Genomic DNA, 23,305 nt, shown 5'->3' with positions numbered 1-23,305 from the left:
TGGCCTCTCCACACATCCTTTTAATACAGCTAATCCTGCTGAGAGGCAGCTTGGAGTAGGAGTTAAGAACCTGCAACCAGGAGCCAGACTGGCCAGAACTCAAATTGCAACTTTGCCGCTCACTAGCAAGCAGCACGGCTTTCAGTTACGTTAACCTCACTGTGCCTCAATTACTTCATCTGGAAAGTGGTAGTTACCATAAACTCCAATGCTTAGGGTTTTGATGAGGATTAAAAGATTTTAAATTTTTATAATACTTAGAACAGCACCTGGTTGTAAGCATTGTTTAACTGTTCATTACACAATTTTAAATTTTATTCATTTACCTGTGTGTGTGTGTGTGTGTGTGTGTGTGTGTGTGTGTTCTGAGCACCAGAGCCAAGTGCATTTCTAGAAATTTCTAGGAATTGAGGATATAAAAATGAAGAAGACACAGTCCATTCCTAGGAGGAACTTGCAGTCTATTTTAACAGATAGATTGGTTTTAACAGCTCTAGTAGAAGTATCGGCAAAGTGCTGGGGTTACATAGACGAGGTGGTGATTAACTCTGCCCAGGGGTGACAGGAAAAGCTACACAAAGCAGACACCTGTAATTGAACAGGATTCAAGGTGGGAGGGGAGGTACCTTGCCACCATGGTTCTCAACCTCACCAGGACTGGAATCACCTGGAGGGCTATTGAGTCCCAGGCATGACTCTAGAGTTTTGATTCAGCAGGTCCAGGAGGGACCGGAGAATGTACATTTCTAACAAGTTCCCAGGTGCTGCTGCTGCTGCTGGGCCAGGGACAGACCTTGGAGAACCGCTGCCTCATAGGCTCACAGGTGCAGGAATATGAAAGAACCCAGCCTCCTTGGGGGAGAGAAAGTCACTGGCATGGTTGGAGCAGTGAGTGAAGGTGGAAAAAGGCAAAAGGGTGGGGGTGGGGGGAGTAGGCAGGAGCCAGTCCAGGCCCTTACCCCTTGGAGGACCTTTGAGAGTTTGCAGCCTTGAGTGATATGAGCCAAGTGATATTCCAAAACTATTGCTTTGGGATCAGTGTGGAGAATGGACTGGAAAAGAGGAATGCCAGATGGAGAACCATTAGAAGACTGTTGTCAGAAGCCAGATGAGAAGTAATGAGGGCCAGAGCTGGTGCAGGTGCCATAGAGATAAGATGAAAGAAGCAGGGAAATCTTAGGGCAAAGAAGTGAAGAGATGTGTGGAGACCCATGCGAGACATGAGAAGAAGGAAGGGTTAAGGGCTGCTCCAAGCCTGCCAGCTCCGGTGCCTGGGTGGAGGAAGTCCTATCAACTAAGAAAGGAATAGGAGAAGAATACATTCAATTTGTAGTGATGTGAGGTGTCTGTGATGTCTAGGAAGCAACTAGAAACACCAGTCTGGAGTTGAGGAAAGAAGTCAGAACTAGAGATAGAGAGCTGGGCACCCTTGTACCCAGGTGCCTGTTGGAATCAAGGCTGGGAATAAGGTGGCCAAAGGAGAGAAAACTGACCGAGAAAAGAGCCAGGGTGGACACTTGACGTATCTTTTTAAAATGCGTGCAGCTATTGAGAGCCAAGAAGGGAGACAGGAAGAGTGAGGATGGGGATGCAGAAGCCAAGACTTCACACAGATTTTTACAGCTTCCAGCTGCTGGTGCTGTCCTCTGTGTAGCATCACACAGCCTTTCCACCGAACCTGCACACAAAGGGGAGGGTGGGTTCTAGTCCACTGGCTGCCTCTTCTGCTCCTTTCTCAGGAAGCTGACCCCTTCAAGCTGCAGTTCTTAGGCACCTTTGCCAACCAACTTCTGTCCAGTTTCTGTAAAAGAGAGGCTCTGGCAGGAGATGGGTTTGGGGGGGAACCCAGTGTATGCCCTGCCACCCCGCCCCGAGCTACTGTAACAACCAAAACACCTGACCGCCCCAGCTCCTGGGGTCTAGCGACCCTCCCTCCTTTCTTGGTCCTTCCAGCTGAGTGCGGGAGGAGGGGAGCAGGCGTTCGCAGCTGCTGCCCATCTCTGTGGCCACTCGCCAGCTCATCTATACAGCTAGTTCCTGGCATGAAATTCCCTCCATCCAACTAGCTGGTGTGGGCCCTAGTGTCCTCCCTGGTCCCTGACTGACAACTTGTTTCAGGCTTCAGAATCCTATTCAGACTGGAATTATCCAAGTTTATATTAACAAAGCCTTCAATTTAAAAGTTAAGAGGAAAAATAATTTTTATAGAGGCAGATAATAAAGATAAAAGTTGAAATAAAGAAATTGTAAAAAAATACATAAAAAAGCAGTAAAATGATAAATTAGTTCAAACACTGGTCTTTTGATAAAACTACTAAAATAAACAAACCACTGAAAAATATAATTAAGGGAACGTTTTTAATTAGAAATGACAAAGGAGATAGGACAACTTAAAGAAAATAGATTTTTTTTCCTCCAAATCTAAAGAGAATGTTATACACACTTGGAGGCTAATAAACTGAAATCTTTAATGAAATAAATAATTTCTAGAAATATAAAGACTGAACAACTACAAAAAATTGCAGCTGGTACCAATGTTTCCACCGGGACACTTTTTATATTTTCAAGAAAAGATGATTTTGATGTTGCATAAATCATCTGGAATGCAAAATGAGACAAGAGTAGCTTTATATCCATTAGGCAAGCATGATCTTTTTCCTAAAGTCTGATAAAGATGGAACACAAAAAGAAAATTATAGGCACATATCACATGTGAATATGGATAGAAAAACCTTAAATAGAATCCTCTCCTCTAAAAAGGAACTTGCTTTACTGTGCCACCTCATATCTTTAGAGGGATGATAACTTTTTTTCACAACAGCTTTATTGAGATGTAATTCACATACCATAAAAGAATGGAACGCTTCACAAATTTCTGTGTCATCCTAGTGCATGGACCATGCTCAGCTTCTCTGTATCGTTGCAATTTTAGTATGTGTGCTGCCAAAGTGAGCAGGAGGGATGGTAACTGTCTAGGTTAAGTTGAAAGAAATCACAAGGAATGGACAGTTGGTACGTTATAAAATAAACAGCCATTTGACGAAACTAGCGTAACTAAAATCAAAAGAAAAATATACTGGAGAAAACACTGGTAGCATATTTAACAAAGCACTCATTTCTATGTTATATAAAGAGTTTACTTACACATGTTGATAGGAAAAAAACAAAGTAAGCCCCCAATATATAAACAGTCAAAAAAATGGAAAAGACAATTCATGAAAAGAGAAGTACTACTGGAAAAGTGCTCAACTTCACTTGTAATCAAAGAAATGCCTGCTCAAATAATGTCGCAGGATTTTACACCCACTACATTAGGGGAATTTTAGAAATTATCTGGTATTACAAGATTGTGATAAAAATAGCACAGTCCCTGCTGGGAGCCACATTATCAGGAGTCCTTTTAAAATGCCATGGTATTCCTTTGTTCTAAGGAGTTTTTAAAGAAAGAAAAATAAAGCAACATGATCCATTCATTGCCATGTTACTCAAACAACCAAAACAAATAAATAAATAATATCTAACAGCAGGGGAATTATTGAGGGAGGGTTATAAGTGATTGTTTATAATGATAATTAAAATTACAGTTTATCATAAACATTACCCTATCAGTCCTCGACTGAGACTCAGAAAAAGTACATGATTAGCACAAAATCACACACACTGGCAATGAAATTTCAAGCCCTGCGCCTCAGCTTCCTCACCCATGAAATAAGGCTAACGAGTGTGGCTGAGACTAAACGAGGTAGTGGTCATGGGGTTCTTTGCACAGGGCATGGCACCCAGCCAGCACCCAGTGCATGATTCAGAAAAATGATAATACAAAATTGTATTAATTCAAATATGTGTACACAGGGATTACAATGATGTAAATGTGACTCTGAGTGCCAAGGACTAGAAAGAAGCAAAGAATAGTGAAGACGACTGCTGCATGAGCAAGGCAGGATTGTAAATCACTCTTTGTCGTGAAGTTATTTTGTTTTAGGGAAACAAAATCAAAATGTACTCAAAGGAGTTGGACCCTGTTACAAAATCCCAGGTCTCTGCAGTCGGGGCCACTTGAAATAATAAAGGGAGTGCACGTGTCCACCGGGCCCTGTGGTGTGTGAGTCCAGCCAGCGGATGGCGCTGCTTCACCTGCCCAAGGGGCTAAGGAGGCACTGATTGGCCTCGACAATATAATTGTGCTAGTCACTTGGTCTTCCTTAAAGAGGAATCTTTCTTTCTGAAAACGGAGACTAAAAAGCAACTCAAGGCAAACTTCCAGGTATTTGGGAAATGGATCTAAGTTCACTTCTGGTGAACAGCCACGATTCCAGGACCAAAGAGTATGGTGACTTCTCCCTTTTGTTCTTGGACTATAGCACACCATCAGTGGTAGGGAAGAGGCAGTCAGCAGTGTCCCTGGACTTTAAATCTACAAACAGAGAGCCACGGGGCCACCAGAGGGGCAGATGTCAGAGTAATAAAAGAAAGACAGAGGCATCCCTCGCTCGGCTTTTCCTCCCAAGTCAGCGAGATTCCCCTCTCCCTTCCTGCACTGTCGCAGGTGTGTGAAGGACAAAGAGGCATCGACGTAGCCTGGGGGATACAAATGTAGTTGATCCAGGCTGCAGTGTTCACTGCCCATGAGAGTCAGAACTTACACGGTTAGTATATAAGCTCCAATAAAAGATGTGACAAGTTCAGCAAAGGATCTAAATTCAGATGAGAAATGCCAGAGGATGACACAAATCCTAGCATGGCCAGAGGCTGAATCACACTGAGCTTAGACTCACGTGTGCAAATATCTACTCCACCTGAGATGTCAAACAGGCATCTCAAATTGAACTTGTCAAAAGCCCAGCTCCAGCTCTTTGTCCTCACCTGCTCCTCCTGTCATCTTCCTGTCTTCCAGGTGCTCAGATGGAGTCTCTTTGGCTCCCCCCTCTCTCTCACATCTCACATCCAATCCATCAGAGAATCCTATTGGCTCTATCTTCAAAATATACTCAAATCCCTCCTCTTCTCATCTCCTGTGCTAGCAACACCTGGCCCAAGCCATCCCTTTTCTTGCCTGCCTTCCTGTATAACCTACTGACTGTTCTCCACATTTCCAGTCTTGTCCCATTCACTCTCTTTTCAATGCAGCAGCCATAGGGATGTTATTAAAATACCATAAAGAACTCATTGACAAATTGGAAGTCATCAAAAGTAAAAATCTGCTCTTCAAAAACACTGTAAAAATAGTGAGAAGACAAACCACAAACTGGGAGAAAATATTTGCAAAGCATACATCTGACAAGGACTTGTATCCAGAATATATAAAAACTTCTCAAAATTCAATAAGAAGAAAATAAACAACCCAATTTTTAAAATGGGCAAACAATTTGAACATACTTCACCAAAGAAGAGGTATGGATGGTAAATAAGCACACGAAAAGATGCTCAACATCAGTAGTCATTAGGGAAAAGTAAATCAAAACCACAAAGATACCACCTCTCACTCAACAGAAATACTAAAGTTAAAGTAACTGATCCTATCAGGATATGCAGAATATGAGGATATGGAGGAACTGGATCTGTCACACTGGTGGTGAGAATGTGAAATGGTACCACCCATTAGGAAGAGTTTGACAATTTCTTAAAAAGCTAAACATATACCCATAGGAGTATTTACCCAGGAGAGAACTGAAAGCACATGTCCATACAAAGACTTGTATGTAAATGTTTATAGTAGCTTTATGTTTAACAGTCAAAACTGGAAATACCCAAGCATCTATCAATAGGTGAATGAATAAACAAACTGTGTTATATCCATACGATGGAATACTATCAGCAATAAAAAGGCTGTTGATACATGGCTGGATCTCAAAATAATTATGCTTAGTAAAAGAGACCAGACCAGAAAAGAATACATACTGTATTATTCCATTTATATAAATTTCTAGGAAAAAAAAAACAAACTAATCTATAACTATAGAAAGCAGATCAGTGGCCCTGGGGACAAGTGACAGGGAAGGGGGAGGAAAGGGGCAGAGGGAGGGATTACAAAGGGGCACAAGGAGACTCTTGGAGGTAGTGGTTATGTTCATTATCTTGATGGTGGTGATGGTTTCACAAATGTGTATGTATGTAAAAATTTATCAAATTGTACTTTTTAAATATGTGCAGCTAACTGTATGTCAATTATACCTCAATAAAGTTGTTTTAAGAATTAAAAATTAAATTAAATGTAAAAAAAACTAAATGGGACTGTGTCCCCTCCTCTGTTCTAGAAACTTCCGTGGTGTCCTCTCTGTCTCAGGGTAAAAGCCAACTCCTTGGAATGGCCCACAAGGCCACGCATGGTCTAGTGTGTAACCATGTGGCCTCATTCCTATTTCCCTCTCCCTCACTCCAGCTACACGGGCCTCTGCTGTTTCTCAAACACAGCAGTCACACTCCAGGACCTTTGCACATGCTGCCCCCTTTGCCTGGAGAGCTTCCCTCCCAGGTAACATCATGGCTCATGTACTCCCTCTTTTTGGTCTTTGCTCAAAGGTCACCTCCTCACTGAGGCTTTCCCTGACATTGTATTTAAAACTGAAACGCCTCCCCATTCTAAGTCACTATCCCCCTTTGCTCTATTTTTCCACATAGCATATTATCTCTGTCTAATACACCATATTTACTTATTTATTTCTGGCTGTGTCTCTCCTCAGTAGAATTAAGCTTAAAGAGAGAGATTTTTTTTTTTTATTCTGATCACTGATTATATCCCCAGCAACTGTTCCGGCACATAGTAGGTGCTCAACAAATACTTGTTGAATGAATGAATAAGTGAATAAAGGAAGGCACCTTATCTGACCTTCATAGCCAAGTGTAAGGATCCTCTATGAAATCATCCCAACCCAGTCTCTCTCTATTGCTGAGTGTTGTCTCAAGCTTTATGGTTTACAAAGTGCTTTGCACAGACTTGATCCTTTACAATCCTTACAACAGTGCTCTGGCAATGATGCCGTCATCATTCACTTTCTACATATAAGTGGAAGCTCAAAAAGGTCAACTTGCTCGAGATAACAAGGATTTGCCATCAGCCACCAAATCCCACGATGCTGCCGTAAGCACCTACACTTTTTCAAGATTCACATCCTTTCCTTTCATTCATAATGGCACTGCTGACAGATTTTAACAGTTCGGTAGTTAACCTTTGTGCTATAAATTTCCATTTGTCACACCCAAAACTCGATATTTTAGGAGGCTACCCTTCTGGTTTTTAAATGGAAATTGATGACATGTGCACAAGCACTGGAACAGCAAGCCCTCTTCTGAGTCTCTCCATCTACCTGGAGGCAAAAGTAGAGAAGTCAGAAGCACTCAGGGCTGCAGGTCCTCCCTGCCCAACGTGGAATGGAGAGATACTATCCTATCATTGCCAGTGCCAGGCAGCGCCCACACTTAGGAAGTCCGAGGGAGTAAGAGACAGGAATGCAGCTGGAGCCACCCGTGCGTGGACAGCACTCTCTCCTCACCGCTCGAGGTGGCCTGATGTCCCTGAGCTTCCAGAAAAGAACACAGACAAACAGGTCTTTATAAGGGCTCCAACCCAACTGACAAAGGCGAGCTCTCTCAGCCTGGAAATGTCCCTGCTCTCAACAGTTAGTTGCCTTGCCAACAAGCCACATGTTTCCACTCTGCAGAATCCAATTTCTGAGCAATGTGACAGTGACAGGTCCAGAGACATGAGACACAGTTCCAAGGTGCCTTTGAGTACCTGCTGAATAGCTGAGAATTACGTGGGTCCCTGGGGGTACTGAGCAACATGGGACACGTGCTGGGCAAGAGCAGGTCGTGCCTAGTTTATGCAACAGCCCCTGCCCACCCCACCCCACCCACCCCAGCATCTTGCAAAGTACAGACAGCACAAGGCTGAGCCATGTTCTTTGTCACCATCATTATCATAATCATAGCAAGTGCTTGAAAGGAACTCATTTTTTGAATATATTAAATTATTTAATCCTCACAAAATCCCTGTGAGATAGGTACTACTAGCATCCCTTTTCAGCCAAGGAAAACAACAGAAAAGGTAAGTAATTTATCTTAAGTCACACAGCGAAAGAAAGGTAGAAGAAGGAATCAGACTTGGGCAGTTTGCCTCCAGAGTCCATCCACTCCTTAAACTCTCTGCCCTCCCATCATTCTCTAAACTCCTCAAATGTTAAAGCTGAGAGTTGTTGTAGCTGCATGGTAAACCAACTCAGAAATTCATAAAGTGATACACCCATTTTATGATGCTCATGGACTCTGCAAGTCAGGAGTTTGGACAGGACACAGAGGGACAGCTTATCTCTGCTCCATAATGTCTCTCCAGGGAGCAGCTAGAAAGATGTGATGGTTGAGGGTGACTCGACAGCTGGGAGCTGGAATCATCTGAAGGACCTTCACTCATGTGCCTGCCAGTTGAAGCTAGAGGTCTGCTGGGATCTCAGATGGGTCTTTCTGCTGGGCATCTATACATGTCCGCTCCATGTGACTTGGGCTTCCTCTCAGCCTGGGGGCTGGGTCTCAAGAGCAAGTGTCCCAAGAGGCAGAGAGTAGAAGCTTCAGTTTCTCAAGCTCAGGATGCAGAGAGTGGCACAGCATCATTTTCACCATATTTTATTGGTCAGGGGGTCCCAGAGCCCAGATGCAGTAGGAGGAGACATAGGCCCCACCTCTCAAAGAATGTGGGGACCCTTTTTTTAAGCCACCCATGAGATCATTTAGTCAAACCCCTTCAAGTTATAGCCAAAGCACTGAAGCTCAGAGGGATTTGTCCAAGGCCCCATAACATGTTAGTGGCAGGACTGAACCCAGTGCCGTCATGCCCTGCCTAGTGCTCTATCTCCTTGCTTCTCAATTGGCTGCACGTTGGAATCACCTGGGGAACTGGAGAAACTACTGATGCTGGGGGTCCTCCCTCCAGAGACTCTGATTTCATTTCTGGAGTGCCGCCTGGCATGGGGATTTTTAAAAACTCCCCCGGGGATTCTAATGTGTAGCAGCATGAGAACCATGCACTATGCCTTACCCCAAAGTAGTTCCAGACAAGTGACACCTTGGCCACTTCACTGTGTCTCAACATTTGTGGTGGCTCCAACCTGCCAAGGGTCCATGACACCCTCACCCAGTTCGCAGGCTTCATCCCAAACCATATTCAGCCCCCTTTCCCCACCCCCCCACCTCCCAGGCACCCCTCAGAAGCAAAATTCACTGCCTCTCCTTCAACACTCGACTCCTCGACTGTAAGCTGTGTCCATCTCTTGGCCACCCACAGTCAAGCTCAGGAAATTCAGTTCTGCTCTGGGATCTCTCACAGGTAGAGGCTCACAGGTGGGTTCTCTCTTAATTCGCCTCTGTTCACTGGATGACCGCTAACCCCAGTCATAACATCCTCCTCAACCTCCTTCCTTTTAGGGACCTTACACACTGCGGTCAAAGTTCTATCTAAATAGTGCTTTAAAAGGTGGTTCTGTGAAACCACCTGAAAATTTAGTGTGGGGGAAAATCCATCAATCTGATTATTTCACTGAAATAATTGGTCAGTTGCATGATGTCACATATCGTAACAAAGTGGCCACAAGCATCGGCCTAAGCATTTATTTTCAGTGTTTCTCTTCAGATTCAGATTTTCACAAAGGCCTAATTTAAAAAAGTGTACAAGTAGACAAGAAAGCTTCCTGATATGGCTAGGCTACTAGATTTACTGTCTTATAACCTCAGGTCAGAAGATCTTTATAGTTTTATTATGGGTACCAAGCTCCTGAGAATAATTTTACAAAATATATTTATTCTTCACTTTACACAAAGAGTCACTTCCTAGGTAATTTTTTTTGTAAATTGAATCTTATTGTAAATGTTCCCAAGAAGAGGTAAAGAAATTCTTTTTGGGGGTTCATTATATTATTCTCCTATTTTTGTGTATGCTTGAAAATTTCCATAATCAGGTTAAAAAAGAAGGAAGAAAGGAAAGAAGGAAGGAAGGAAAAAGGGAGAGAGGGAGGGAGGGAGTGAACTGACCTCAGGAAATTCTATAATAAAGTAGAAAAATTCCTTTATGTAAGGTAATGAAAATAATACTACCACCACCACCACCACCACCACCACCACCTCCATGTTTGCAAAAAAAAAAAACAAAAAACAGAAAACCAAACTGGTATATGTTATTTTAAGTTGTATATACATGTTTTATAAATGCTAATTTCTCTAAACTGGGGTTCTAAAATCTAAAATAATGATCCTTATTTGTCTCTATCGGTCTGCATTTCTCTCTCCCTCCTCTGCCTAGGTAGTTCTAACTGCTGGCAAGAGAGAAGCTCACATCCATCCTGGTTTACAAAAGACGACGCATCTACTATACATATATGTATATACTTTAAGACTTAGCCACACACTAGGTGGAAACGGCCCCGTTCCAAGCAGCCTGCCCTTCAGTCTGCCTTTGTTTTCTCTCACTCCACAGCCCATGATACAGGGTTTATCAATTCTTCCTCAGCGCCTCATTTACTGAGATAAATTCTGAAAGGCTTGGCTTTGCAGATCAAAGCGCACGCACCTGCGTGAGTTCCGTGGCTTAGCGCACAAGAAGGGGTCGCCAATGAGAGCACAACCACCTTCAGTCATTTGGGCCCCAGATGAAGGAGACACACACCATTAGAGAGAATATCAGTCAGCACCCTGCAAAGCCACGGGGAAATTCCTGAAGAGCCAAAACGGCATCTCGTTCCCGCAGGTTTAATTTTGCTGACCTTCAGCTCTCGGCCACTCATGACCTGGCAGGCCCTTGAAACCGGGTCATCAAAGCGTAACAGCAGACGACACAACTTCCCCCAAACCCTTGCCCAGTTCTCTGGACAGAATTCTTTCCATCAGGAGCATGAACTAAAAGACCCAAAGGTTATGCTTAATCCTTACTCCCTAAACATATTTTCCTCAGGAAAGCACCTCAGCCAAAGACATTCCAGGCCTCTCCAGCTCCTTGAGGACCATTCGAAAAGAGGAAGAATTGCTATGGGACAATTTCAGAAAGGGGAGAGCTATTCAACAGGACTCTGTCACAGCCTCTTGACCTTTTTTTTTACATTCTTCCTTTCCCCCAGGTATCATAGCTAATTTCATCCTGATCCAATTAAGTATTTAAAAAACTAGGGAATTTTTGAAAAGTCAGTGAACACATATCCATAGAACAATTTCTGGAGAAACCTTTGGGCATAAAAATATGTAATTGTATTGAACTCAAGGACCATATCTTTCTTTTCTTTGCTGTTCCTGAGAGCTGATTACATTGTAGGTTCCTGTCAATGTTTCTTAATTAATAAACACAGCCCATATACATAAATATATATACTATAACTTCTCCAAGTAACATTTTCTTGTAATTCCCACATTATCAAAAAAAAAAAAAAAAAAGAAAAAAAAACATAACTGTAACTGTTGAGGCTGTAAACTATAGAATGGTCATTTTTATATAAAAACGTAAAACAGAAAACATTCCACAAAGGGTACATACCAAACATTGGCTTGGCTGGAAGTGAGGGGTTGACCAATGTCTAAGTTGCCATAAATCATAGAAAATACCAACTAGGATGGTTTTCTTTAAAAAGAAATGACCACAAAATAGAAGACACAACAGGATAGAAATTCTCAGTCCTTTCTTTCCTAGCTCTCTACCCTCTCCCAAGATGTTGCCTCGAACTATTGCTTGCTATCAATCTGTGGCAGAAATCCCTCCCATTCCATATGTACTTCTCACAGTGTGATTTTAGCACTCCTGCTGAGACATAGGAGTCTGAGATCCCTCCCCTTGAATCTGGGAGGGCTTATGACGATGGAGGAAGTGATGCTGTGTAACTACCAAGACTAGTTTTAAAAAAACCTGACTCTCTTGGGACACTCATTCTTGAAACTGAGCCGCCATGTTGTAAGGAAGCCCAGGCCACATGGAGAGTGTGTGTGTAGATGTTCCAACCACCAGCAACAACCAGTACACAGACATGTGATGAGGAAGCCCTGGAGCTGATCCAGCTCCATCCATCATCTGACTCTGGCTTCGTGAGAGACCCCCACCCCCGTCCCCATCCCCTAAGCAAGAACTGCCCAGCTGAGCCTCGTCAACCTCCAGAACCATGAGACATCATAATAAAATAACTGGTGTTTGTTGTTTTAAGCCACTGAGTTTTGGGGTGATTTATGATGTAGCACTAGGTGACTGCAACACTGTTCATTGTTAAGCACCAGCCAAAACACAATTAAACAGTATCCATACAAGCATACGTTAGGAGAAAACTTAATTTCTTCAAGTCCAATTGTCTGCCCAATGACCGAATCTCATTAAATAAAACCTTGGCCCTTTACAGTATTCAAAGCAGTCACAGATGCATCTTCTATTTTGAACTTGAGGCAGCATAAGAAGCTTAATAATTAAGAATTTAGAATCCAGGATTAGATAGACTTGGATTGGAATCCCAGCCTCACCACTTACTAGCTGTGTTACTTTGGGCAAGTCATAGCAATCCTCCATTTTCTCACGTGTAAAGTGGGGATGATAATAGTACCTGTCTCCCATGGCTATTCTAAGTGTCAAATGGGATGACGTGTGCAAAGCACGGTGTCTGGCAGAGAGTAAGTGCCCGATAAACGCGAGGCCCTATTATTGTAGTGGCTTGTGGATGGTGATATGATTAACATTTCTCAAAATGAGCTTGAAAATATATTTCACGTTATATATTTGCTATACTCCTGAGAGATAGGACTTATTATTATTCACAATTAAGGAAACCACTGACTTGCCCAAGATTACACAGCCTAGGAATAGATGAAGTGAAGATAGAAGAACAGCTATTTATACCCAGGATTGTCTTCTCATTCATTTCACCCTTCATCACTGCAATCTCCTGCCAAGCAGTTTTCCAGCCTCTGATTAAGCACTTTCAGTGATGGGAACTCAGCAGCCCCTGAGGCAAAGCCTAACAATCCCTCTTTCCCTGGCTCTGTCTGCAGAATGTTCATCTTTCTTTTGAGCTGGAATCCATCTCCACGTAACCTCCTTGCATTGGTCCACCTTCCCCCTGCAGGGCTACCAGGAAGAAATCTGCTCTCCCTTTCACGTAACGTGGAATTTTTAAAAACCCAATCCTGTCAGCCCCCTCAAGCTCACCCTTCTCCAGGCCCAGCATCCCCTGGTTCTTCAGTTACTGCTCTTCTGGCACATGATCATGAATCCCCTTCCCACCATGGGCTCCTTCCGTGCCTCGGGGCTTGACAAGAGGCATATCCTACTGATGGCCAGAGAGCCTTCCATCCTGCTCCGGGGGCTTTTATGCTTTCTCAGAACGACACATACTCCAGGATTATGAAGAATTGCTGTCAATGTCTCTGGCATCGTAAAGGACCTGGGCATTTCACCATGTAATCATTTTTTCCCTCCCAAGGGGCTGCCTACTTCAAGAAACTGTTATGTTCTCCATCCAAGAGGAGCCAACACATTCCAGAGCAGATAAGGATAACTCTGCCATGTGGTTCCTTCCAAACACTTTTCTGATGCATCAGCCTGTGGTGAAGGAGCTAAAATAACCTGCAATCATAGATACTGGCTCCACCCCAGCAACCCCAGACCTTGCTAGCCTTAGAAAGGAAGAGTGCATTGTTGTCAGGATAGGCTGGGTTATGGCATGGCATCAAAGAGCCTAAAACCTCAGTAGCGTAACGATAAAAATTGATTTCTTATTCATGCAATGTTCACATTGATCTGGCAACACACCTGGAAGATATGGTTTCTAGGTTACTGTGGCAAGGGGAGAACCAGTTCTGAATTGCTCCAAACTAGAACTAGCACAGATCATTTCTGCTTATTTGTAGCTCATTGGCCAACATATGGCCCCACCTAATGGCAAGGGGGCTGGGAAATGTGAGTGAGCACATGGATATTCAATGAGCAGTAAATGTTTTGCACCAGAGGGAAACAACCTCGGTAGTCTTTTGACCTTGAACCACCTCCCTACACACCAAGGCAAATCACCATGATGCCAAGCCCCCTTGCATCCCCTCCTTCACTCTAGCAAGTCCTGATGATTCACAGGCTCTGCAGCAACCATTCTATTTGATGGCTGCTGTCACTGAAGTCACCTTCTGGACCCCAAAATGGTGATTTTAATTGGCAGCTACAGATAATTCCCTCCCATCTCTCCCTGCTCCATTGACTTCACTGAGGTCCGCATCATTTCTTTTCTGAATCTATTTCATAGTTTTCTTAACTTGTTTCCATTCCTCCCTCTGCCACATCACTGTGCGTTATCTTTTAAAAGTTCTAATCGGATTATACCCTTTTTCTGCTTCAAATCCTCGCATAGCCCCAATGCCAACAGGATATATCCAATTTCCTTAGAGCTGTATGAAGAGCCTTTTATAATCTGGTCCCAAAGACCCTTCCAGCCTCCTTGCCCCATGTCCCACTGCCATGTTCCCGAGGTTCAGCCCACCCCAAGCTCACACCTACTCCTCAAGGTGCCATGGCACTTCTCAGAGTGCTCCAACCTGCAACAGCTGCAGGAAGTCTACTGACCCTACAATACCTAGCTCAAGGAGCCCCATCCTCCAGGACCACTTCTCCAACTCTCCCCAAGATAGCTAGTTGTTCCCGGATCTGGGCTCCAGGTAGCCCATTGACATGCCTCAATTGTACTTCTGTGTTGGTATGTCCATCTCTTCCATTTGATGGAATTCTCACTGGCAGTAGTCATGCCCTGTTTGCCTCTGCATCTTCAGTGAACAAAATAATTACTGGCCTAGAGTGTGTATTCATAGATGTTGAATACATACATATTACAATTGCCATGTTCCATTTTCTGCTACTGAGAAAGAAGCTATTCCCTCATACACTGCTATGTTTTTATTCCAAAACAGTGAGGAAAACAGGAAATGAAGAGAATAATAATAATACAGCTCATGGCCTGGGCTGGGGGGAAAGGAGAACACTAAACTCCCTGGAATTTTCACAGCATCCTGAAGACCAGAAGCTCCAGGGGTACCACTCTGACTTTCTGGGTCATTCTAAAGTGGCCTCTCTACCTCATTCAGAAAATCCTATGAGGACAGACTGAAAATAAATAGCTGTTTGATTAGCCCAGTATTGTGCTATTTCAATCCATCCCCCCTCCTGAGCAGAGAGATTCCATGTCCTGAAATGAAAGGAAGGCATGTATGAAAGCTCTGGTTATTCAGAGGGGAGGGAGATCAAAAAAGGACTTAAAACTCTCCAAAAAGCCTTCAGCACTGTAACTAAATGTTAATGTTTCTAGATATCCCAATATTTCAGGAAGCCATTGGTAGTGCCACACTAAAGCTCATTCTACTTTTAAAGGGAAATATTTGACTTGGAGGGACAGACCCCATGCTGTCTCCAAGATAAACTTTCCTTAGCTCTCCCAGGCCAATTTTAATGCTAAGAGCAGCTCCATCTGAGTAAAAGTTCATTTTTGAGAGCCAAGCTGTGAATTATGCTACAGGCTGAGCTGAGCAGTTGGTCTTTTGCTGATGAAGGCAGAAGCCTGAATATGATACAGAAGTGGAGGGGGGGTAGACAGGGACTTCCAAGGGGGATTATCACAGAAGGTCAGACTAATTAAATCGAGAGAAGTCACCAGAGAGCCAGAGCTCCCACACATACCTTCTTCAAATGCTCTGACACATGCAGGGGGTGATAAGAAAAAGAGGGTTGAATTGTCACTTTCATCTGCCTGGAAGGACAACAGTCAACCAAATAAAGCATTTTATTATTGGTTTAACCTTAGCTGGGGAGGGAGGAATTGAAACTGCTGCCAATTCCTAATTATTCGGTTGAGTCAGAGACAGGGAGAGTGAGGGGAAGCCAAGTCCAGTTGTCTCTCTGGTCAGCCATTTAGCACAGAGCCGTTGTGAACCTACCATGGATCGGGCAAAGTGCTGGGTGCAAGGGATAAGGAAAATAAGAAATGTTCCCTACCCTCGAGGACCTAACAACTGATAAACATTTAGGTAATAATATTATACAGCAAGATCAATGCTCTAATCAAGTTATTTAAGAGATTATTGAGGGAACACTTGGTGGGAGGAGGGGCATATTTACCTGTCTGGTAGCATCAGAATTGGCTCCATAAAGGAACTAACGCATGAGCGAACCTTCAAGACAAAGAATTCTCCAGCTGACGAACGGGAGAAAGGCCAGGAAGCCAGAGCCCACAGCATATACAAAGGCCAGGAGACTTGAGACCAAGGCATTTTCAGTGGATTTGGAAGTCCATGGTTTAACTTAGGGTTCACTGTTTGTGTAACGCAGTTCCCCCTCCCACTTCCCAAGAGCCATTTATTAAACATTTAACCAGCACACCACTTGAAAAGACCCAGTCCCAGCCCTCCATGAGAGCAGCATCTACTTAAAGAGAACAAATCAATAGATATGAAATGATGCAAGAACAATTCAGTTTAGAATTTAGCACCCACTGAGGAAGGAGAAGCCATGAAGCACCGTGGGGTAGCAAAGAATTCAACAGTCTTGAGAGCAAGAACCCAGGTTCTCCTCATCTCAAGTTGGCCACTCTTAACCAAGCTGGAGGTTAATATGTTATATCCGATCTGGGATTAGGTAGCATGACTAGTGGCTTCCAACAGTGGTTCTCAGAGAAGAAGGGCACCCTCAGTGCTGGTTTGGATACATTATGTCCCCACAAAAGTCATGTTCTTTAATGCAATCTTGTGGGTGCAGATTTATTAGTCTTTTGATTAGGGTGGAGTGTCTCCATGGAGATGTGACACACCCAACTGTGGGTGTTACTTTTGATTAGATTATTTCCACAGTATTTAAGAGAAAAGCTAAGAGCTGACACAGACCCAGATGCTTGCTGATGCTTTGAGATGTTTGGAGACGTTTGGAGATGCTAACCCGGAGTTTGCTCAGGAGAAGCTAAGAGAGGACTCCCGATGCCTAAATGCACAGGAGCTGAAGAAGCTAAGAGAGACAAGCCCAGAGACACTTTGGAGAAAGCCATTTTGAAATGCAACCCAGGAGCAAAGGACCAGCAGACACCAGCCACGTGCCTTCCCAGCTGACAGAGGTGTTCTGGATGCCATTGGCCTTTCTTCCGTGAAGGTATCCTCTTGTTGATACCTTAGTTTGGACACTTTTATGGCCTCAGAACTGTAAATTTGTGACCCAATAAATACCCTTTATAAAAGCCAATCCATTTCTGGTGTTTTGCTTAACGGTGGCATTAGCAAACCAGAACACCCTCAAAACAAAGCGTGCTGTCAGGGCACCTCAGAATGCAGAATTAGAAATAGCCTCACAGAGAGAATCCACCCCAAACCCTTCACTAGGTTCATCCGTAAAACGGAGGCATCCACTCACAATGACTTATCTAAGGCCTCATAACTATTAACAGCAGAGTCAGGACTTGAACACAGCTCTCCTCTCAGCCCGGCATGCACTCCAGGGCCCACACTGCTTTTACTTTTGTAACTGAGCACCCCACATGACAGTCCACCTTTCCTTAGGTCCTCGGGGAATATGTTTTGTTCAGCTTTGCCCAAGGATGGCATGGTCTCCTGGTCTCCAGTACTCCTGGGAATACCTGGTATCCAGGAAAGGCAAGCCAGAAGGGTAATTTAAATGATGACATATAAAAGACATTACCCAAATGGTCTTCTGAGGCTCCACCTGGAGTTTGGGCCACTGGTCCTGGGCTGAGGTTCCAGGATCTGGGAGCAGGCTGGGGATTGCTGCTGAGCAGCCACACATAGAATAAAGAAACCTTGAAGACCAGCACCCAGGGATGAAGGCAGAATCAAGGACCAAGTGGATGGTCCCAAGGTTGTATCAGCTCCAAAGGGGCAGACTGCACAGAGGAATCCAGAACAAGATGAGGGACCAGGAAAGAGTGAAAGGGTACAGGATGGCAGGCAGGAGGCACCGCCTCGAGAGCATCTCTGGAGCAATGAATCACAGCCACTAATGATTTCATCAAATACCTACAGCTTAAATTCCTGGTTCCCTGGAATTTGAATCCTGTGGCCCAAGACATTTTCCTTCCTACCATTCTTGGGACTAAGATAGTTTCCTTTGCAAAAACTAGAATGTTTTTTAAAAATGGAAAAAAAAAAACAAAAAAAAAAACCCTAGTAGCATGATTTGATGAAATAATGGATATGTAAACTCCAAAAATACAGAAAGAACAAGTTCTCAGAATAAAGGACATTTGTTTAAATTGACTACATTTAAGTTCATGAAAAACACACACCTTGCAGCCAAGGATAAGAAGAAGGAAGAAACCCCATTTCCTTCGCTTTGTGTTGGACCATGCTTCGCCCTCTATCCCTCAAGTGTTGGAGATTTCATCAGTAGAAAGATATTTCTATTAATTTCTACTTACTGCTCTTTCTGCAGTAAATTCATAAATTCATTTTTAAAAAATGACCTTAGCTCCTAAAGCTTCGGGACTGTGCTGTGCTGGCACTTGAGATGGATGCTTGGAATCTCTCCAATCACAAAGAGAGAAAAAATGGCATCGTGGGGCAACAGGACATGTTGACACATTCCAGGCTCGCAGTCCTTGTTAAGTTACAGATCCTAAAGTGTCAGCTGTGAGAGAGTTCTTCTGGATTACCCATTCCAGGGTGCATGCATAGACCTCATCTCACCGTCAACACCAGCTGGGTAAGAGTGGCTACCTTGGCCTCTCTCTCTAGCTAAGCCAACTTGACAGGTGAACTCACTGCCCTCCCCGCTACGTGGGATCAGACACCCAGGGGAGTGAATCTCCCTGGCAATGTGGAATATGACTCCCGGGGAGGAATGTAGACCCAGCATCGTGGGATGGAGAACATCTTCTTGACCAAAAGGGGGAAGTGAAAGGAAATGAAATAAGCTTCAGTGGCAGAGAGATTCCAAAAGGAGCCAAGAGATCACTCTGGTGGGCACTCTGATGCACAATATAGACAACCCTTTTTAGGTTCTAATGAATTGGAATAGCTAGCAGTAAATACCTGAAACTACCAAACTGCAACCCAGAACCCATGAATCTCGAAGACGATTGTGTAAAAACATAGCTTATGAGGGGTGACAATGGGATTGGGAAAGCCATATGGACCACACTCCCCTTTGTCTAGTTTATGGATGGATGGGTAGAAAAATGGGGGAAGGAAAAAAACAACCAACCAAACAAACAAAGGTACCCAGTGTTCTTTTTCACTTTAATTGCTCTTTTTCACTTTCATTACTCTTCTTGTTATTTTTGTGTGTGTGGTAATGAAGGTGTCAGGGATTGATTTTGGTGATGAATGCACAACTATGTAATGGTACTGTGAACAATCGAATGTACGACTTGTTTTGTATGACTGCATGGTATGTGAATATATCTCAATAAAATGAATTTAAAAAAAAACTCAGAGAATCGTTCAATGAAGAGGGCAAATTTTACTGTATGCAAATTATCCCTTAGTATTAAAAAAATTAGGGGACTAGTAAAAGCTTTATAATCTTTAAAAACAAAAACAAACAAACAAAAAAGAGTAGCTGCCTTGGGTGCTATAGAGAAATGAGGTTGCGTCTGGGCTTAAAAGGGGAGAAACACAACGAACAATGAGTTATACTTGCCATGGATTCTAGAAGCACAAGGGCAGCATGAATCCATGACCCAGGAAAACTTCCTCATTATGATTTAGGGAAACCAAGGCAGCGAAGTGACTCTCCCAGCACCCCCACCTTGTTGGGGTCAGAGGCAGGACTAGACCCTGCTCTCCTGCCCCTCAGTCTTGTCTACCGCCCTCCCGTCATGTTGCCTCGATGGCCTCATTCTCGTCTCAGTTCTCGTCTTCTCATCAGTTCTCACACCTGAACCTGGTGTGACACCTCTCGGCAATTCCCCCTTCCTGGTCTTTCCCTTCTAGGCCTTTCTGTCTCCTTCTGTAACAGGCTGGAGACTCTGATAGTCTACGGCGTTCCACTTCTATGTAGGGCCTCTCAGAGGGAGTTGTGTTTCTGGAACATTCAGCCTACCCCACCTGAGCCACCCTCTGCTTGGCAGGTTTTCGAGATGATGCAACTCTGCTCTCTAACTTGCGACTCCGTGCCTGAACCTGGATCCTAGTACATTCTAGCTTTGCTATTATCTCTTTGCCTTTTATGACACTTAGTTCACTTGACTTAACTAGTACGTGAGTTGTGGCTATTCCTATATTTATTTATAAACAATAAGGGCCTTTAGAGGAGGGCTGGGGCTTAAACTACACAGTGGCTAACAGAGGGCACAAAATAAATATTTGTCAAATGAGAAAATAAGAGGATGAAATTGGGTCTCACATTACTCCTTTGTACTTCACAGCTTCAAACTCAATGTATGGTTTTTTAAACCTAACAGATAAAAATGCATTTTGCCTCTTCTCCATGATAGAACACAACTGCCCACCCACACTTGAGATTTCCACACTATTTTTGCAGGTAGTCTCTATCTTTGCCTCAAAACCTTCACTCCTTTTGCTCAGTGCAGGAGTTTTCCAATTTCATTTTTGCAGCAGAACTCTTGGATCAAATGGAATCCTTCACCAAGCCAGAAAGATAAAGAAGCCCAAAGCAGAGCTGCTCATACTCAGTACCCTTCTCCTCTGAGTGGCTCTGAGCCATTCTCACTCCCAGCACCTCCACCCCCAGGAGCCCCAGATTCCTAGAGCTCATGGTTCTTGTGCCTTTCTCTCCAGTATCTTTTCTTCCACTGTGACCCACACTCAGCTGCCAGCCTAATGAACTGCTGTAAGTTAACAGCCCTTTCAACCTGTCACCACTCCTTCCTGCCGTCAAGCCCAAGCCCTTCCTACTAGCTCCAACACACGGACTAATCTAACCGTTCATCCAACCCTACACCCCACTGCTTCCCTCAGTGCACATCCCTTTGGCTCAGTGGGGACTCTTACATGTGCCACACTTGCTTTGCCCTGCAGGCTTTCTCTCACAGGGCTTCCTGAGCCTAGGATGCTCATCCACAGCCCTAACTTACCCACTCCTCCCCCTTCTACTAGTCCATTTTCTCCCCCACTCCAAGCTTCTTCTGGATTCTGCTGCTCAGCACCTTTCACTCATGCCAAAATCCAGTCACCCTAAATCCCGCCTCTCCCTTACCTTGCACGTCTAATCAATTACCAGGCCTCATAAATAGATCATGACCCCATGCCCTTCTTCCTCCCCAATGCCACAGGCTTATCTCATGGATTCCTGGAAAAGCCTCCCAGTGGGGCTCCCTGTCTGGCCAATCCACCTTGTCCAGAGCTGCAGGGAGAGCCATCTGAAAGCTCAGTCCCCTCCAGGGCCCTCCTTGCTGAAAACCTTTCAACAGCTCCCACTGGCTCTGTTAAGATCCAAGCTCCCTTTGCTGAGGATAAAAGGCTATTGATGTTCTGGCCCTCACCTCTTTCCAACTCCATCCCCTACCCTCCTCTGTCTCAGCCAGCAGTTCCTCCACCACTAACCACCACTACTTTTCCATGAAAGTCATTTCTTTCTCATCTCAGAGAAGGCGGCATTCCACCAATACGTACCATTACCAAAGAATTAGTTGTTAAATATGAAAAGACTTTTAACAAGTTGGTAAATAGCCCAAGCCCCCCAAGCACATCCTACCATCCCAGCCCTTCCCCTGGGACCCAGGCTCTGCACACACCCTCTGCCGGGAACACCCTTCTTTGTCCCCAGCCCCTGATGTCCTCCTGCTTCTCCCTGGTGGCATCCACATCCCCCTGTCCCTGGGAAGGGGGACTCCACCAGCCTCCTTTAGTCACAACCTCTTCCTCTGTGCTCCTGTAGAATCTCCTTTGTGCTTCTCTTATACAATTTGTCCTGTTATATTGTAATTTCTTACTCATCTTTCTCTCTCTCACTCAACCAAGAGCTCTTTGGGAGCTGGAACCATATCTCATTCACATCGTATCTGCTCAGTGTTTGGTGAACTAGGCCTTTTAAGCAATTATAGTAAAGTCCTCCCTCCTCCTAACGCTCCCCTGCCTTCTCCCACCCACTAGCCCTTCTCACACCTATACCCTTCACAGGACTTACTTTGTGTAGAGTAGGCACATAGTGGGTGCTCAATAAATACTATTTCTAGGGCTCAGGTGTATGTGCCCGCCCACCGCACTCCCCTAACGAAGACATACAGACCTTCACAGCTGAGATCAAGGGATCCACCTGGGGCCCAGTAAATCCGGAACCAGCTGCCAAAAACAGCTGAACACACTTGTCCACGCTGCTGGAGAGCCAAGAACCATTCACTCCAGCTCTGCCTTGGAAAGGAGGAGGCACTTTACAAGCCACCCCCCTCCTTCACCCTTCTAGAAGCTCTTGCTGCTGCCCTCAGTAGAGATGCCAAGTAAGACAGCCCAAAGCCCCAGCTCGAGAAAGATAAAGGAGAGGATCAAACAATGCTTTTGTTTCAGCTGTGCAGTGCTATATGTTTTTTTAATGGAGAGAGAAAACACAGAAGCAAAAGATTGTCTTTTCTTTTTCGAGACAAGCACAAGCTATCCCACCTTCAACAGATTTCTCCTAACAGGCGGCAGGACACAGGGAGCAGTGGAGGTTGGTTATTCCACCTTCAATCTGAGGTCTGGAAGCAGCTAAGTCTCCTGTCATCAGGCCTTCCTGGGTAGGGCTGGGAAGGAAGGAATGAAGGGAAGGAAGGAAGGAAGGAAGGAAAGAAGGAAAGAAGGGAGGGAGGGAGGGGGAGGGGGATGGGAGGGGGGAAAGGGAGGGAGCGGAAGGAGGACACATTTAATCAGCAGCTACTACAGGCCAGGCACTCTGCCAAGTGCTTTGCACTTGTCCTCTCACTGAACCGTGAAAACAGCCCTCTGCACTTGGTATTATTCCTATTTTAAGCAGAGGCAACTGAGGCTCTGGGTAGTTCTTAGCTTTTCCCAAAGGCAGATGGCTAGCAAGTGGCAGAGCTGAAATTGTCTTCTGGCTATAATCCCAGCCCGCGCTCCACAGCACTACCCTCTCTCTACCCGAGTTTGAATTTTCCCAAACCTCCTGCAGGACCCAGCTTTGCTTGACATCCAGTCACTCTTTCCACTTCCTGCTTGGCAAAGGAGGTCCACACCTGCTGTGGCTTCTTGTCACCAGGGGACTTTGCTCCATGCCTGTGTGCATACATGTGCTGTTCGCGATGGTGGCTGGGGATTAGGGACAGCGCCGTCCCACGAGCCCAAGGCAAGTGGCTGCTCTCTGAGCTTGGTGAGCAACTGGAAGCCCCTGATGTGCCCAGCTTGTTGGGAGCACGAGATTGCCCTTTGT

At 44.5% G+C, this 23,305-nt stretch overlaps 1 non-coding gene across 1 annotated transcript; it reads right to left on the bottom strand.

Moving 5' to 3' along the window:
- Positions 1–2,849: 2,849 nt before the first annotated feature.
- Positions 2,850–2,956, bottom strand: LOC119518337. Its single transcript, XR_005213727.1, has one exon. It is a non-coding gene; the product is annotated as a U6 spliceosomal RNA (small nuclear RNA).
- Positions 2,957–23,305: the final 20,349 nt, after the last annotated feature.

Source organism: Choloepus didactylus, chromosome 21 (genome assembly GCF_015220235.1).
Source record: "Choloepus didactylus isolate mChoDid1 chromosome 21, mChoDid1.pri, whole genome shotgun sequence".
Classification (NCBI taxonomy): Eukaryota; Metazoa; Chordata; class Mammalia; order Pilosa; family Megalonychidae; genus Choloepus; species Choloepus didactylus.
This window is presented reverse-complemented; position numbering and strand designations above follow the sequence as displayed.